Source organism: Choloepus didactylus, chromosome 2 (genome assembly GCF_015220235.1).
Source record: "Choloepus didactylus isolate mChoDid1 chromosome 2, mChoDid1.pri, whole genome shotgun sequence".
Lineage (NCBI taxonomy): Eukaryota > Metazoa > Chordata > Mammalia > Pilosa > Megalonychidae > Choloepus > Choloepus didactylus.
The window spans coordinates 169,077,157-169,091,713 of NC_051308.1; the positions used below are offsets into that span (position 1 = coordinate 169,077,157).

Genomic DNA, 14,557 nt, shown 5'->3' on the forward strand with positions numbered 1-14,557 from the left:
TAGTGTTAAAAACTGGGGAATGACTAACTAAAGGGGCATTTTCTCTTTTGCAAATATATATTGCTATTAATGTACTGCTATCAAAGGGAGACTACTTCAGTTTTTTAAGCCTGTTTGCTCATCTTTAAAAGAGAATAGCAATAATTACCTCACAGGACTGAAGTAAGGACTAAATTGGCACAGGGCTGGATGAATAATATGTGTATGCTCAATAAATGGTGGTTTTTATTATTCTTCACAAATTGAAATTCAGAGGTGTGTTACAAATGGTGGTTGAGTGTATTTGAAATAGAATCACTGGTGCCATATTATATTTCAACTACATTATAGTTTAGATATATATAAATGAGCTGAGAGGGAAGCATTGTTGCCATGTCTAACTATGCTTTTTAGGGAAATACTTTCTAAAAACTATGGAACTGGCATGTTCCTGGAGCTTCATAACCATGATACTCTCAGGACTTAAATGTTAGCTAGTCCTTTCCCACAGTGCTCATTTAATATTTATCTCTCTTTTCTGAATATTGGCAATTAGGTAACTTACATGAGACATCACAACTGTTACCATCTGTGGTAGTTTGAGGCCGTTATTTACCCCAGAAAAGGGTATGTTCTTTTGGTCCATTCCTGTGGGTGAGGACCTATTATGGTTGGAACCTTTAGATTAGGTTGTTTCAATTGAGAGTGACCCGCCTTATTCAGGGTGGGTCTTCATCCTCTCGCTGGAGTCCTTTGTAAGGGGCTAAAACACATACAGAGAAAAGCTAGAGAGATGAAATTAAGAGAAGCTCAAAGAGAAAGCCCCAAAGAAGATAAGAGAGGACCCACAGACACTCAGAGAGGAGGTCACTGGAACCAGAAACTGAAAGTAACAAGGTCAAGGAACGAAGGACCAGCAGACGCTAGCCATGTGCCTTCCCATGTGACAGAGGTGTCCCAGATGCCGGCAGCCTTCAGAGTCCAAGTATTGTCCTATTGATGCCTTGAGTTGGACATTTTCATGGCCTAAGAACTGTAAATTGTAAGTGAGTAAATCCCCATTTTAAAAGCCAGTCTGTTTCTGGTATATTGCATTTTGTCAGCTTTAGCAAACTGAAACACCATCTGAAAGAAACCGTTTCTTTCACAGTAGCATCCAATTTTTTTACTTCCAGTAATTAATGCTTCTTTTGGCCTCCATTTAATGTCAAGTAGCTTGCAGGCCTTTGACCTTAAGTAATGAATGGCTTTCTCTAAAGTATTTGGAAGTCAGACTCCTCGGGCTGAGTCATTACTCAACTCACTCTGTAAGGATATTTACTTGTTAATTTTTCAATCCCATTTTCTTTTTACAGTTTTTGTACATGGAATAAATGAAAAAGTTAAGTTGATTAGAAATCTATAGCAAAACTTACGGAAAATAAGATAGATATTTCTTTCCTTCTGTTTGCTTTGTGTTTAGTTTGCTGTTCTTTTTCTAGTTCCTCCAGGTGTACAGTTAGCTCTTCAATTTTAGCTCTTTCTTTCTCTTTTAATGTAGGCATTTAGGGCAATAAATATCCCTCCCAGCACTCTCTTCATTGCATCCCATAAGTTTTTATATGTTGTGTTCACGTTTTCATTCATCTCCAGATGTTCACTGATTTCTCTTGTAATTTCTTCTTTGACCCACTGATTGTTTAAGAGTATGTTGTTTAACCTCCATAAATTTGTGAATTTTCCAGTCCTCCACCTGTTATTTATTTCCACCTTCATTCCATTATGGCCAGAGAAGATGTTTTGTGAGATTTCAATCCTTTCAAATTTATTGAGACCTGTTTTCTGACCCAACATGTGGTCTGTACTGGAGAATGATCCATGAGCCCTTGAGAAGAATGTACCACTTTTGGGTTGCAGTATTCTGTATATGTCTGTTAGATCTAACTCATTTATCATATTATTCAAGTTCTCTATTTCCTATTGATCCTCTGTCTAGATTTTTTACCTATTGATAAGAGTGCTGTATTGAAGTATCCAACTATTATTGTAGAGACATCTATTTCTCCTTTTAGTGTTGCTAGTGTTTGCCTCATGTATTTTGTGGCACCCTGGTTAGGTGCATAAATATTTATGATTATTATTTTTTCTTGGTGGATCTCCCCTTTTATTAATATATAGTGCCCTTTTTTGTCACTTTAAGAGTTTTGTATTAAAAGTCTATTTTGTCCCATATTAATATAGCTAACCCTGTTCTTTTCTGATTACTGTTTGCATAGAATATCTTTTTCCAACCTTTCACTTTCAACCAATTTGTGTCCTTGCATCTAAAATGAGTCACTTGTAGGCAGCATATAGATGGATCATTTTTTATCCATTCTGCCAGTTTATGTCTTTTGATTGGGGAGTTTAATCCATTAACATTCACTATTATTACTGTAAAGGCAGTACTTTCTTCAACCATTTTATCCTTTGGCTTTTATATGCCATATCTTATTTTGTTTCTTTTTTTACCCTTTTAGTTACCCTTACTGATAATCTTTATTTCTTTCCTTTCCTCCAAGCCTCTCTGTCCTGTCTTTTCCCTTCAGCCTGTAGAACTCCCTATAGTATTTCTTGTAGGGCAGGTCTCTTGTTAATTAACTCTCTTTTGGTGACTATATTCTCTAGAATTTGTTAGGAGATACAGCAGGACTGAGGCCAGAGAGGGATGGCTGCTATCCCTTGGCAAGGGTCCTTTGAAGCAAACCCAGATAGGTCTGATAAGCCTTATGCTAGTGTTACATTTCAAAGTACCACTGGCTCCTGTGCCTGGAAGTGTGATGTGGCCCTGATCAGGGTGGGGGTCATGGAAGCCTCATTCATTCTTTCTTATATGTAACTCCAGGGCAATGTATGGCTGAAGGCACAACAAAGAGGGATGTCAAAGCCAAAGATAGAAAAGACGGGACTTGGGCAAATGATTTAGCACCAAAAATTACATCAGAGAGAATAATAAATTTGATCTGAAAACTGCTTTTGAATTTTATGTTTCCAAGTTTGTGTGTTAGCAAGAGACATTTAAGTAAGATTTCAAACTGACAATTTCCCTAGACTTTCTACTTTAGCTTAAATGAGAATGCCTCTGTTCACTCATTAATCATTTCTGCAATTGAAAGGAAGTTTTTATAGCATTTCTTAAAACACATTGAGGATTTATTTGCATTAAATCTTAATTCTGCTAAATGCCTATAAATGCTATGCCTTATCCTCCCTTTTCTGCTGGGAAATTGCCTAAAAGATAGTTTCTTTGTAAAATTTAAGAATCATATCATCAGTTTGTACTACCAGAAGTCAGGATGCATACTCTCTATTTCTCTCTCACTCTCTCATCTCTATCTCTTTCTCTGTATCTGTCTCTATCTCTCTCTATCTCTTTATCTCTATCTCTATCTCTATTGCTATCTCTGTCTACTTCTATCTATATTGGTCAATGGTCACAATCTCAAAAGTACTGATATTTTAGAAAATGGAAATTGATATGTTTGGATAGAGTTAATGATCAGATGAAAAAGTCTTGGTAATGGATAGTGGTTATGGGAACATAACATTGTGAATGTAGTCAATACCACTGAAGTATATACTTAAAATAGTTAAGTTGGTTATGGTTCAAATGGTAATATATGTGTTGCCACAATAAATTTAAAAAATTAAACTTACATGCATACTTAAAAATAATGACTGCAGTAAATGAAGGCAAGAACAACAACATATTTTCTTCCACCATAAGAACAAACATAGCTGATCAAGACACATCTGTTCATTCATGAATTTTCTATTTTACTTCTATAGTTGGCCTCACTCCCGTAGTACATACACCAACATTGGAACATTGTAGAGAAGATTAGCATAGCCTCTGTGCAAGGATGACTCACAAATTTGTAAAGTTGCCATATTTTTGCATAATTGATTTCTTCTTTTTTTGGGTTCCCATTCCCATGGCACACTGCGTATACCTTAACTGTCATTTTACTGTATTATGTTTTGTTAACTTCTCTGTCCTTCTCATGTAATAGAATTCCTTAGAGGAAGAAATTATTCTTCTTTTAATCCATAGTGGCTAGCATAGTGCCTGACTTCTTAAAAGCATGTAAAAAGTTTAATGAATAAATAAAAGATTGAATAAAATTTTGTGGTCTATGTGCTGGAAAGAAGCATCAATTCTTTGTACACATTATGTTAGCCCAAGAATTAATTCTGAAACAGTTAATCTTTTTCTTCTCTCCCCACCTTGTCATCCTGATGGCAGAAATCCTATTTTAGTGTGATACCCACATGGCACCTCCTGTTGATAGCTAATGGGCAGAACTCAGTTTAATGATGGACAGATGGACAAGCCTGCTGCTGTTCTTGGTTATAAGACTGTCACTGCTTACTATCTTAGATGCATCAGACATGCCTTCCCTTCCCCTCTTCTTTTTGCAGGACTGTACATGTTTGCTTCTGACATGAGATAGCTTGCTACAGTTGCAATAGTAGAGATAGTAAGCAGGCTCAGCAGGATAGATAAGCAGAAATATTTTGAGAGATTCATGTCATCTAACACAAAAGAAGTGGACTCCATAAGAAAGAGTTCATAAAACATTGCTATTCAATTGAAGGATAGACTCTCTTTCTCTTCTACCATAGTGGAGTTGATTAGAAGAGAAAGTTGCAACATGTTGCATTATGGTACCAATTTTAATTGTTGAACTTGATGATTCTACAGAATTATATTCATTCAAATTTCATATGTAATAACATTTTTATGTATACATACATATATATGTAGTAGTTGCTTCAAATTGACAATATAAAGTATAGTTGCAAAGATAAGACAGTGGCATGTCACAATATTTTAAACCATATATGACATTCAAAAAGCATTTTTAACATAGATATTTTCTTTAATAGAGAAAATGAAATGGGAGAAGGAAATTAATAGTTATTTGGCATCTATCAAAGTCCAAGCACTTTTGTGGGGATGTTTTTCTCATTTTTTTTTTCCATGGGAGTCTCAGAACTACACTGTAAAATAAGTTTTATTATGATAATTTTAGAAAGAGAAAACTTGGGTGGCTTAGAGATATAAGTAATTTGCTCATTCTCCCAGAGCTAGTAAGTGAGAACACTGTGATTCAAAATCAAGTTTTTCTGACTGTCAAATAATTTATTTTCTATACACTATGTTGAATTAGATAGCGTATAGTTAGTTCTCAAGGAATTTGGATTTTTTATCACACAGTGGTAGTGTTTTAAAGGATTTTCAGTAATTGTGAGCAGGTGCCAACTAAAAACATTTCTAAAAACATTTCAGCTTAATGAGTTGGGACGCTTATTCCAGGTGAGTGTGTTAATTGAAAAAATAATTCGGTGATGTGATGGAAGGGAAGCAATCTCTGAAGTTTTGGAAAGACTAGGACAGAAAGCAGAGTGCTCCAGTGTTCTACACACTATTATTCAGGAATTACTGTTCCATATTCTAGAAATCGAAATTTATCCAGGCTACCCTTTTTACTTAAATGGTCCATGCATGGTGGGGTCTCTTAGTTTCAGTCGTTTAGACCCCAATTCATGAAATACCAGACTACGGGGGCTGAAATTAGAATCAGTCCAGCCTTCTGGGGCTCTCTTGGCACAATTTAGGGTGTGATTTTTCTGAAGTCCTCTGAGATTTTTCCTGTGTATATCCAGACCCTAGGAGAACCGTAGAGCTGACTGTCCATTTTCATGATCAATGGCAGCACGGGCCCTAAACACAGCACAGGCTGGCTGTTTCAGCATTCCTTGCTGGCCTGCTGACATGGTCTATGTTGAAGGGTGGTGGTACTTCTGTGTACTTGCTGCTTTCCTCCTCCCTCCCTCAAATATGAGTCAGGCTCGCCTTCTTAGGGTGAGGGACGGACTACACAACCAACTGCTGATACCTTATAACTAAGTAAGACAACACATTTACTAATATGGATTAACTCTGTGAAGTAACAAATTGCCAGTTGTCCATCCTAGTTTCCCTGGGTAATGCAAGCAGTGACAGAGGTAATTTCTATGTTAGATAATGGGTTTCCTCCCCTAAAAGCAGCTTCAATTATAGTATGCCTAAAAATGAGAGTTAATCAGACAGAATTATCAGTGAGGTTGGTAAAATTTGATATGCCTGTTTCATTCCGACCGAGTTATGAAGCTAATTGTCATATTTGGAGAATGGCTATGGAAAAATTATAATTCCAAAAAGTGGGCATAATTTCTATGGTGAGCAGATTATTATTATTTTTTCAGTGTTCACTCTTAATTTTAAAAAAATCAGTTTTAGTCACACACTATACAATCCATCCAAAGTGTACAATCAATGACTCTCAGTATAATCACAGAGTTGTATATTTATCACCACAACCAATTTTAGAACATTTTCATTGTTCCAAAAAGAAAAACCCCATATCCCTTATACTTCCCTGTTATTGACACATTGATATGATACCTTTGTTACAATTGATGAAAGAATATTGAAATATAACTGTTAACTATACTCCATACTTTGCATTAGGTGTATCTTTTCCCATGTATTGTCTTATTATTAACACTTTGTAATACATTTTTTCTAGTTTATGGAAGAACATTCTTAAACACCACAACAGAGCTCACTATGTTATACAGTCCCATGTTTCATCTTCTAATACATTTTTTCTAGTTTATGGAAGAACATTCTTACACCACAACAGGGCTCACTATGTTATACAGTCCCATGTTTCATCTTCTAGCTTTCCTTCTAGTGACATACATGACCCTACACTTCCCCTTTCAATCACAATCACACACAATTCAGCGCTGTTAATTACACTCACGATAATGTGCTACCATATAGAGAATGGTGAGCTGATGCTTAATTTGTGCAGAATTTTTAATTAGGTTGACTGTAAATGTTTGGACATGGAGATTACTTTTATTGAAAGAATTATTTTTCTCCCACTTTATCATATTCCTTTAAGGATGTCCATTTTCATGTCGTTTAATTATTGATAAAGCTATGTTTAAAATAATGTTTTGCCATTAATGAGGGAAGAGTCACTTTTGAAAAGTTTGCTCAGTAGTACAATTTATTTCAAGACTGGATTTGAGCCCATATCCTATTAATGAAAACTATTTTCCTTTTCTTTTTCTAGGACAGTGAAATTAAAATAATCTGTTTTGTCTATTTCTAGTCATGACACAGTGTAGGCTTAGGTAAATAAACTGAACTGAAAATAACAGGCTAGCCAACCCTGTCTATCACATGACTTGAAGCTGTCATTTTTCATTTCAACATTATGTTCATGAGCATTAATATGTCAACTCTCTGTCCACGGTTTACTTCTTGTGTTTTGATTGCTTTAGAATGGAAATTTAAATACTGAATTCCAGAAATAGATGGAGAGAGGCAGTGGGCTATAACGGAGAGACCCTACAATGAGTAGTCAGGAGGCTGGTTTCTGATCTTGGTTCTGCCACCACATATGCACCTACAAACAAATTTAAATTTCGTAGCATTGATTGGCTTCCTTTGCCTTTAGTACCAAGATGGTTAGACTAGATTAGGATGGCTTGCCTGCCCTTGCCCACCAGCTATGATCAACGGGTACTGCCTGGTTAAGAGCACTGCATTGGGAATGACAGTGGAAGCCTCTTCTAAAAGAGCCACTTATTTGCAATCTCTGAACTCAACAACTTCTTGGGTTATGAAAGTCCATTATGACTTTTATGATTTGTTCCTATATTTTTACCACAAGAAATGGTCTCTCCATGATTTACTTGAAGATACTCTGGAAATTTGGGGGCAATGAGACATGGTCTTTGACATCATACAGAAAAACTGGCTGATGTGTGTAAAAGTACTTTCAACATGTACAGCACAAATTTTATTATTTGAGCAAAACATGGCTAATTAATAGGAAGGTTACCCACCGGTTCCCTTGGTTCCTCCTTTCCCCCTAATTTTTCATGGAATGCTTATTGCATGAGTGACCCAACTCTTATTATATTCTACTTATTCCACTGATGTTACTCATTCCACTGTTGTTAATTTAAGATAATTAAGTGCTAAATTTTGTGTTATAGACAGTACACAATGTAGATACTCAGAAAGCTGGAGATCTAGAGTCATCAATGGTCAGGGGACATTGAAGGAAGAGGTAGAACATGAACAGGAAGTAAAATGGGCTGAATTTAAATATAAGAGCATTCTGGGTAAAAGTCTAGTAACCCAAGGCTTCGTTAGAACTCGAATTCCAATCTGTTGAAAATCTTTCTAGTATAAGTATTGTATAAGTATTGGTGGAATTTCTGATTAACTAGTTCTAGGGTGGATCTGAGAATTTGCATTCTAACAAGTTTCCTGGTGATGCTAATATTGATGGTTGGGCAATACACTTTTTGATTCATTGGTCTAGTCCTTCCATCTTAAACCTGGCTGCATATTAGAAACACCTCTGGAGATTTTGAGACTCACCCTTGGCCTGCTCCGGGAGATACTGACTTAATTGTTCTGGGCTAAGGCTTTTAATCCTCAGATCATTACAATGTGCAGGGAGAGTTAAATACCACTGCTCTAGTTTAACCCTCATTTTATAGATTATGAAACTGAAGGTTCAAGAAGTTACCTACCCTTGCCTTGTTTTAGCTCCTAGTATGCTGTACATTGTTTTTACTCACTCACTTGCTTCTAACTCTATAAAAGTCGTGGGCTGTCTTAGTCTATTTGCCACATAATAATGGTTCAATAAATGTCTATTGTTGAATGATTAATGTGTAGGAAATAAGGAACCACTGAAGGTTTTTGACTAGCAAAGTGACATAGTGAAAGAAATGTTTTAGGAGGATTCATTATTATAAAGGGTACGGTAAAGAGATTGGAGATATGAGGATCTTTCCTATTGCAATGTTCCTGTAGGGCCCTAGTACTCAATGTGTAGCACTGGCATCACCTGGAAACTTACTAGAAATGCAGACTCTCAGGCCCACCCCAGACCTATTGAATCAAAATCTTCATTTTAACAGGATTTCAAGTGATTCTTATGCACATAGAAGTTTGAGAAGCACTGCTGTAGGATATCAAATGACCAGTGTGTGTGTTTACAGGGTAGCGTTAGGGAATTGAGAAGTGGCAAAGATGAATGACTAATGAGGTCAGTTTTTCTTTAAGCATTTTCCTTGGCACCCCACTTCTCTGTTCATGTTCATAGCTGTTCATGGTCAAACAATTCTGGTAAATATCAGGTTAAACAAACAAAACAGGTTTCATTATGGCAAGATTTCTTTTACCTTTCCATGTGCTAATGTGCTTCCTGAATTTCCAAGAAAAGAATTGTATAGCCTTTTCTACATTTATTGATCATGGAAGCCAATTTGGACTATCCCTCCATGTTACTATTATGTGGAACACATCTTGGTAAAGTTGCAGTAGGCTCTTTGTGGTTATTAGGGATCCAGACCCTGTGCAGGAAACCTCCTTACACTTCCTAACTTTATTTTTTTTTTTTTACGCTTCCTAACTTTAATATCTGTTTTATATCTGTTCAAATGCCCAACCTTTCCATGATTGGTCCAGGTATGTAGGTATGTGATTTTGCTTGGGTCTAACTATCCTGGCTGAGCCCTGTCTGGACAGGGTCATAGGATGGACGTATAGGCTCTGTCTGGGAAAAACATTCAAGAGTTAGTTGCTGGCTATGGAGCCAGATGGAATGAGGAGAAGATACTGGGATATGTTAGGATTACTGATAAAGTACCAGAGTTCACTTTGTGGTAGTAGTGAAGTCAGGAGACATGACTAAGTACGATTACCAGGTGAACAAAGGAGAAATACCAAAGTTTGACAACTATGAGACACGACTGTTAGCAAATTTGTAGTCAAAAATAAAAAGAAGCAAATGAAACAGATATGTTTGGGAACTTGGGTTGTTTTAAATTTAGAACCAAATGATTTTTCTACTGTTTGTTTCCATTGATGCCCTTTTTGAAAATTCATGGCTTATTTTAACCCTAAAAGTTTACCCTGAATTCTATAGTGCAGAAAGCATTTGATTTTAAACTATGCTCACCAATGAATTACCAGTCTTTTGGACAGCACTTTATTTTATCTCCACCCTCCTTGATAGGAAGTTTTACACGTTCTCTTATAGTGGAATATTGCTCTGTGTAGTAAGAGAATGAAAATACTTTCTCAATTATACCCTGACTTTGGGTGGTAAGCTACATCCTTTTTGTTGTTGTTGTTAATAAACCAATGGCAAGTAATTTTAATTTGGATTTGTCCCTCCCAATGCTCAAAGTATTCCTTTACATTTTATTGCCTTTTTCTGACATTTAAAAAAATGTCGTTTGTTAAAAGATCAAGTTATTGGTGTTCATTCTACTTCTAACGTCAGTATCTTTTTTTTTTTTGAAAAAATTCTTTTGAGTCATTAAATTTGATATTGTTTTAATGGGTAAATGTGAACATGTGAGCATTTCAAATCTGATTCAATATGGTTTCTGTTTATTGTAACATTAATTTATTTCCTGCATGTGCAGGAGAAATTTTGAAGAGAAGGAAACAAAATTTCATAAAACAGAATATTTTGAATTAAGCAGCCCTTCATTTCATAAACTTCCAGAGGGTATTAGTACAACTTCAACCTACTTTCATCCGTCTCTAAAATCGACAATTCACAGAATACTATTGTCAGAATGATGGCCCTGAGAGCCTATAAGCTGCCAAGTCATCCCAAAGAGATTCAATTTTTCTTATTTTATTAGATTTACTAGGACAGAAAAGTAGACTAATTCATTGCAGAAGAGAAGTTGACAACCTTTAGAGGGGAGGGAGTGGTGGATGCGAAGATACTTGATCTGTACCTGTTGTCAGACCATCAGTGGTGGGAGATGCCATTTCCTGGGAAACCCTGACTTTTCTTGGTGTGGGACATGGGAGATTGTGGTAGCTGAATGACTATCTCTGAGGAGGTCGAAGGGAATAAGTGGGTGCTTTTAATCTTTATTCTAGAAGGAATGGGGAGCTATTGAAAGGTTTCTGTCAGAGAAATGACTAGATATGCATTTTGGAACAATGACTCTGGCAGCATTCTGGAGCATGGGTTGGAGGGAGATTATACTGGAGACAATGAGGTCAATGGGGAAACTGTTGAGAAGTCTACATAAGACAAGATGATAGCCTGAGTTTGACAAATGATAGCATTCTTAATAGCTGGCATTTTTTTCAGGAACACTAGATATTAACATTGTTTACCCTTGCTTTTAAGAGAGTGAAGTATTTATACTGTTCTTTAACCCAGTGTTTCCCATTTTATAATTTTTCATGAAACTATTTTTTATTTCATCTTTCTTACGTCTTTGTGAATTATTTTCCTTGCCTCTTAAATATTCTCCTGAAATATCTTTTTCTGTCATTGACACATATGTCTTTTCTAGCTTTTTCATTATTATTTTTTTCAAAAATTATAAATTAATTACAGAGAATTAACATTGATACATAAGTAATTATAATTCTAGTGGCTAGATCGTGGTTGCCCAACAGTGGATAGCCTGAGATTTCCTGAAAAGGATCAGTAGAAAAAAATTCAGTGGCTCTCAGCATTGAAAGGAAAGAAAATAGTTTAAAGATGAATGTGTTCTCAGAGAGGAGGGGCTTGCTATACAGCAAACGATATAGCAGAATTAGAAAAGACCAACATGGATGAACTTCAAAGTGCAAAAAATAATTAAGGGCACAAAAGGCATATAATACATGTCAAGTTCAAAAGAGAAGCTGAAAAATTAGAGAGTGAAGTTCAGAGTTTAAAAATTGCAGAAAGAGCAAAGTTGAAAACCGAAAGCATTTCACAGAAGACTAGCTAAAAGTGCTGTGATATTACATGAGGCACAAAAGATTAGTGAACAATTTAGAAAGACATCTATTGGACAGCAAGCATAATCCATTGACTGAGATGGACTTTTAGACATTGGTTAAAAAAAAAGTAAATTAAATGCATCCTTTGCCTCAGCACTCTCAAAAAACACAGTCTTGCTAAGAAAAGAAATCAATTTAAAATGAAAGAATAAAATTGTTCCTTGGAAATGTTACCAGTCAATAGATGGTAAAGAAATTGAGAAATTTGCATTCTCAAATACAGCCAGATATGTTTTCTCTCAGGATTAGAGCTATCCATGGCCAGTAATTCATTTTTATGTTTAGAAATCCTTTTAAAAATTGTTTTTTTTGTGTGTGTGTATTTTGTTACTAAGTCACCTGACTATTGTCAAGAAGGGCCTGAGAAAAGACACCCTGAGGCTTAGCCCAAAAGGAGCAAGTAGTGTTCCCCATCTCACTGTTTCCTAGGGAATAATTAACACAGGGAGCTGGCATAGATTAGTTGATAAGAGCTTGGGCTCTAGAACCACATAAGAACTTGGGCAATTTAATTAACCTCCCTGAGCACCAGTTTCCTCATGAATAAAATGAGAATGATAATACCTCTTTCATTCATTCTTGAGAGCATGAAAAGAGAATATTTGTAAATCACATCACAGGAACTGAGGGGACCTATGGAAAGTGGAAGATGAAGAGCTGGTTTGGGCCTGTTGAGAGATCAGGAAGTCTTAATCTATAGGAGGCTGTTGTAGGTTCTCCACTCCATGTAACTGCTGTATATTTTATCCTAGAAAGACAGTGGTCAATTCTGGTATTACTATATATTACTTTAAACATAATTCTATTACTTCAGATATAATTACTTTAAAATATAATTTTTGCATGTGTTTCTCCTTAAATTTTTATTTAAAAATTTTCGAAGGTACAGAAAGGTTGAATGAATAATACAAAATAAACATTTGTGTACTCATTATTTTGATTCAATGGTTGTTCATATTTTACCACATTTGCTTTGTGTAATTCTTTTGTCTAAATCCTTGAAGTGCAATCATAATCATAATTTTCCCAAAATATTTATTATATATAATGATACCATCAGCATACCTAAGAGTTATATAACCTAATGTACACCATAATGCAACCAATATACTGTCTAAAAATGACTTTTATGCCTTTTTTAAAAAAACTGGATTCAAGTAAGGTTCATGGATGGCATTTGACTGCTATGTCTCTATAGTGTCTTTTGCGCTAGAGGTCCCCTTTATTTCTTTTTTACATAATAACTTAATGTTTGAAGACAATACAGGGCAGTTTTCTTGGAGAATGTCCCATATTTTAGATTTGTCTGCTTTTTTCTGATGGCATTTTCCTAACTCTTTTATTCCCTGTATTTTTTGAAAGTAGGTGTAAAGGGTTGATTAGACTCAGGCTAAAAATTTTGGCAAGAGTTCTGTATAGGTGATATCCTTATATCACTTTATGTCATAACAGGATGTATGTAATGCCAGGTTTTCTACTAAAATTATACTAAAAATTATGTTAATATGGTGATCACCAGATTTCTTCATTGTGAATGCATGTTTTTCACTTTGCTATTTTAAGTTATCTGTGGGGTAATATGTTAGCATTTTGTGATGATCTTACTCCTCAACAATCTTTTGCCTCAAGATTTTTGCATCCCATTGATGATCCTTGTCTAAAACAATCATTTCATTGGGAGTTACAAAAACTGCAATTTTCTAATTTATATAATTTCTTCTATAAATATATCATCTGGCATTCTTCTGTGAAAAATAATCTTTCTTCATCAGCTGGAGCTGAAATACATTTCTTCCTAAAAATTCAGGATACATTCATAATTTTAAAAATAACCATAGATAATTTTGAAAATAGAGACAAGCATAAGCATTAACCATAATCTCAACAGCCAGTGAACCAGTGTTAATGATTTGACATATTTTTTCCATTCTTTTTTTCAAAGCATGTAAGTATATATATTATGAAATTTGGAAAAAAAATCTAGCCTTTTACTGTTAATATTGTATCATTATCACTTTATTATGTCAGTAAATATTCTTTGAAATATTTTTGCAGACTGCATATCATTCTGTTGTAAGGATGTGGCACACTTTATTTTCCATTCCCTTATAACCAGGGGGACCTTATATCCTGGTTTGCTCAGGGCAGTCCTGATTTATGTTTATTGGACTGATGTAATTATTAAAGCATCCTTCTTTATACCCCAAATTATACCAATTTGGAAGACAAATTATCTGGTTACCTTTTCGATAATCATCTTACCTACAATTGACCATTTACTGTTTTAATAATCTGTTTACCCTTACATAAATCTTTGGGTGCATTTCTTATTATTTCTTGAGGATAAATTCCTAAAAGTGAAACTACTGGATCAGAGTATATGAATATGTTTAAAGTTGTGTTTACATATTTTCCTGCTTGTATATCTGCAAAATAAGTAAAATACTGTTAAATTGGACTCAAATTTATCTTATCAATTTTGAATATTAAAAAATATCCCTCTTCTCCTTAGATCAGGGTTTTCAACACTGTCACTATTGACATTTTGGGTCACATAATTATTGTCTGGGGGGCTGTCCTGTGCATTGTAGGATGTTTAGCAGAATCCCTGATCTCTATCCACTAGATGTTAATAGCAATCTTACCCCCAGTTGTGACAGTCACAAA

General features: G+C 35.2%; 1 protein-coding gene and 1 non-coding gene across 4 annotated transcripts in view; both read left to right on the plus strand.

Moving 5' to 3' along the window:
- Positions 1-14,557, plus strand: part of SLC44A5 (solute carrier family 44 member 5) — a 386,861-nt gene that overhangs the window by 74,174 nt on the left and 298,130 nt on the right. The gene's annotated exons all lie outside the window — the stretch shown is intronic.
- LOC119528304 lies at positions 3,793-3,894 on the plus strand. Its single transcript, XR_005215617.1, has one exon. It is a non-coding gene; the product is annotated as a U6 spliceosomal RNA (small nuclear RNA).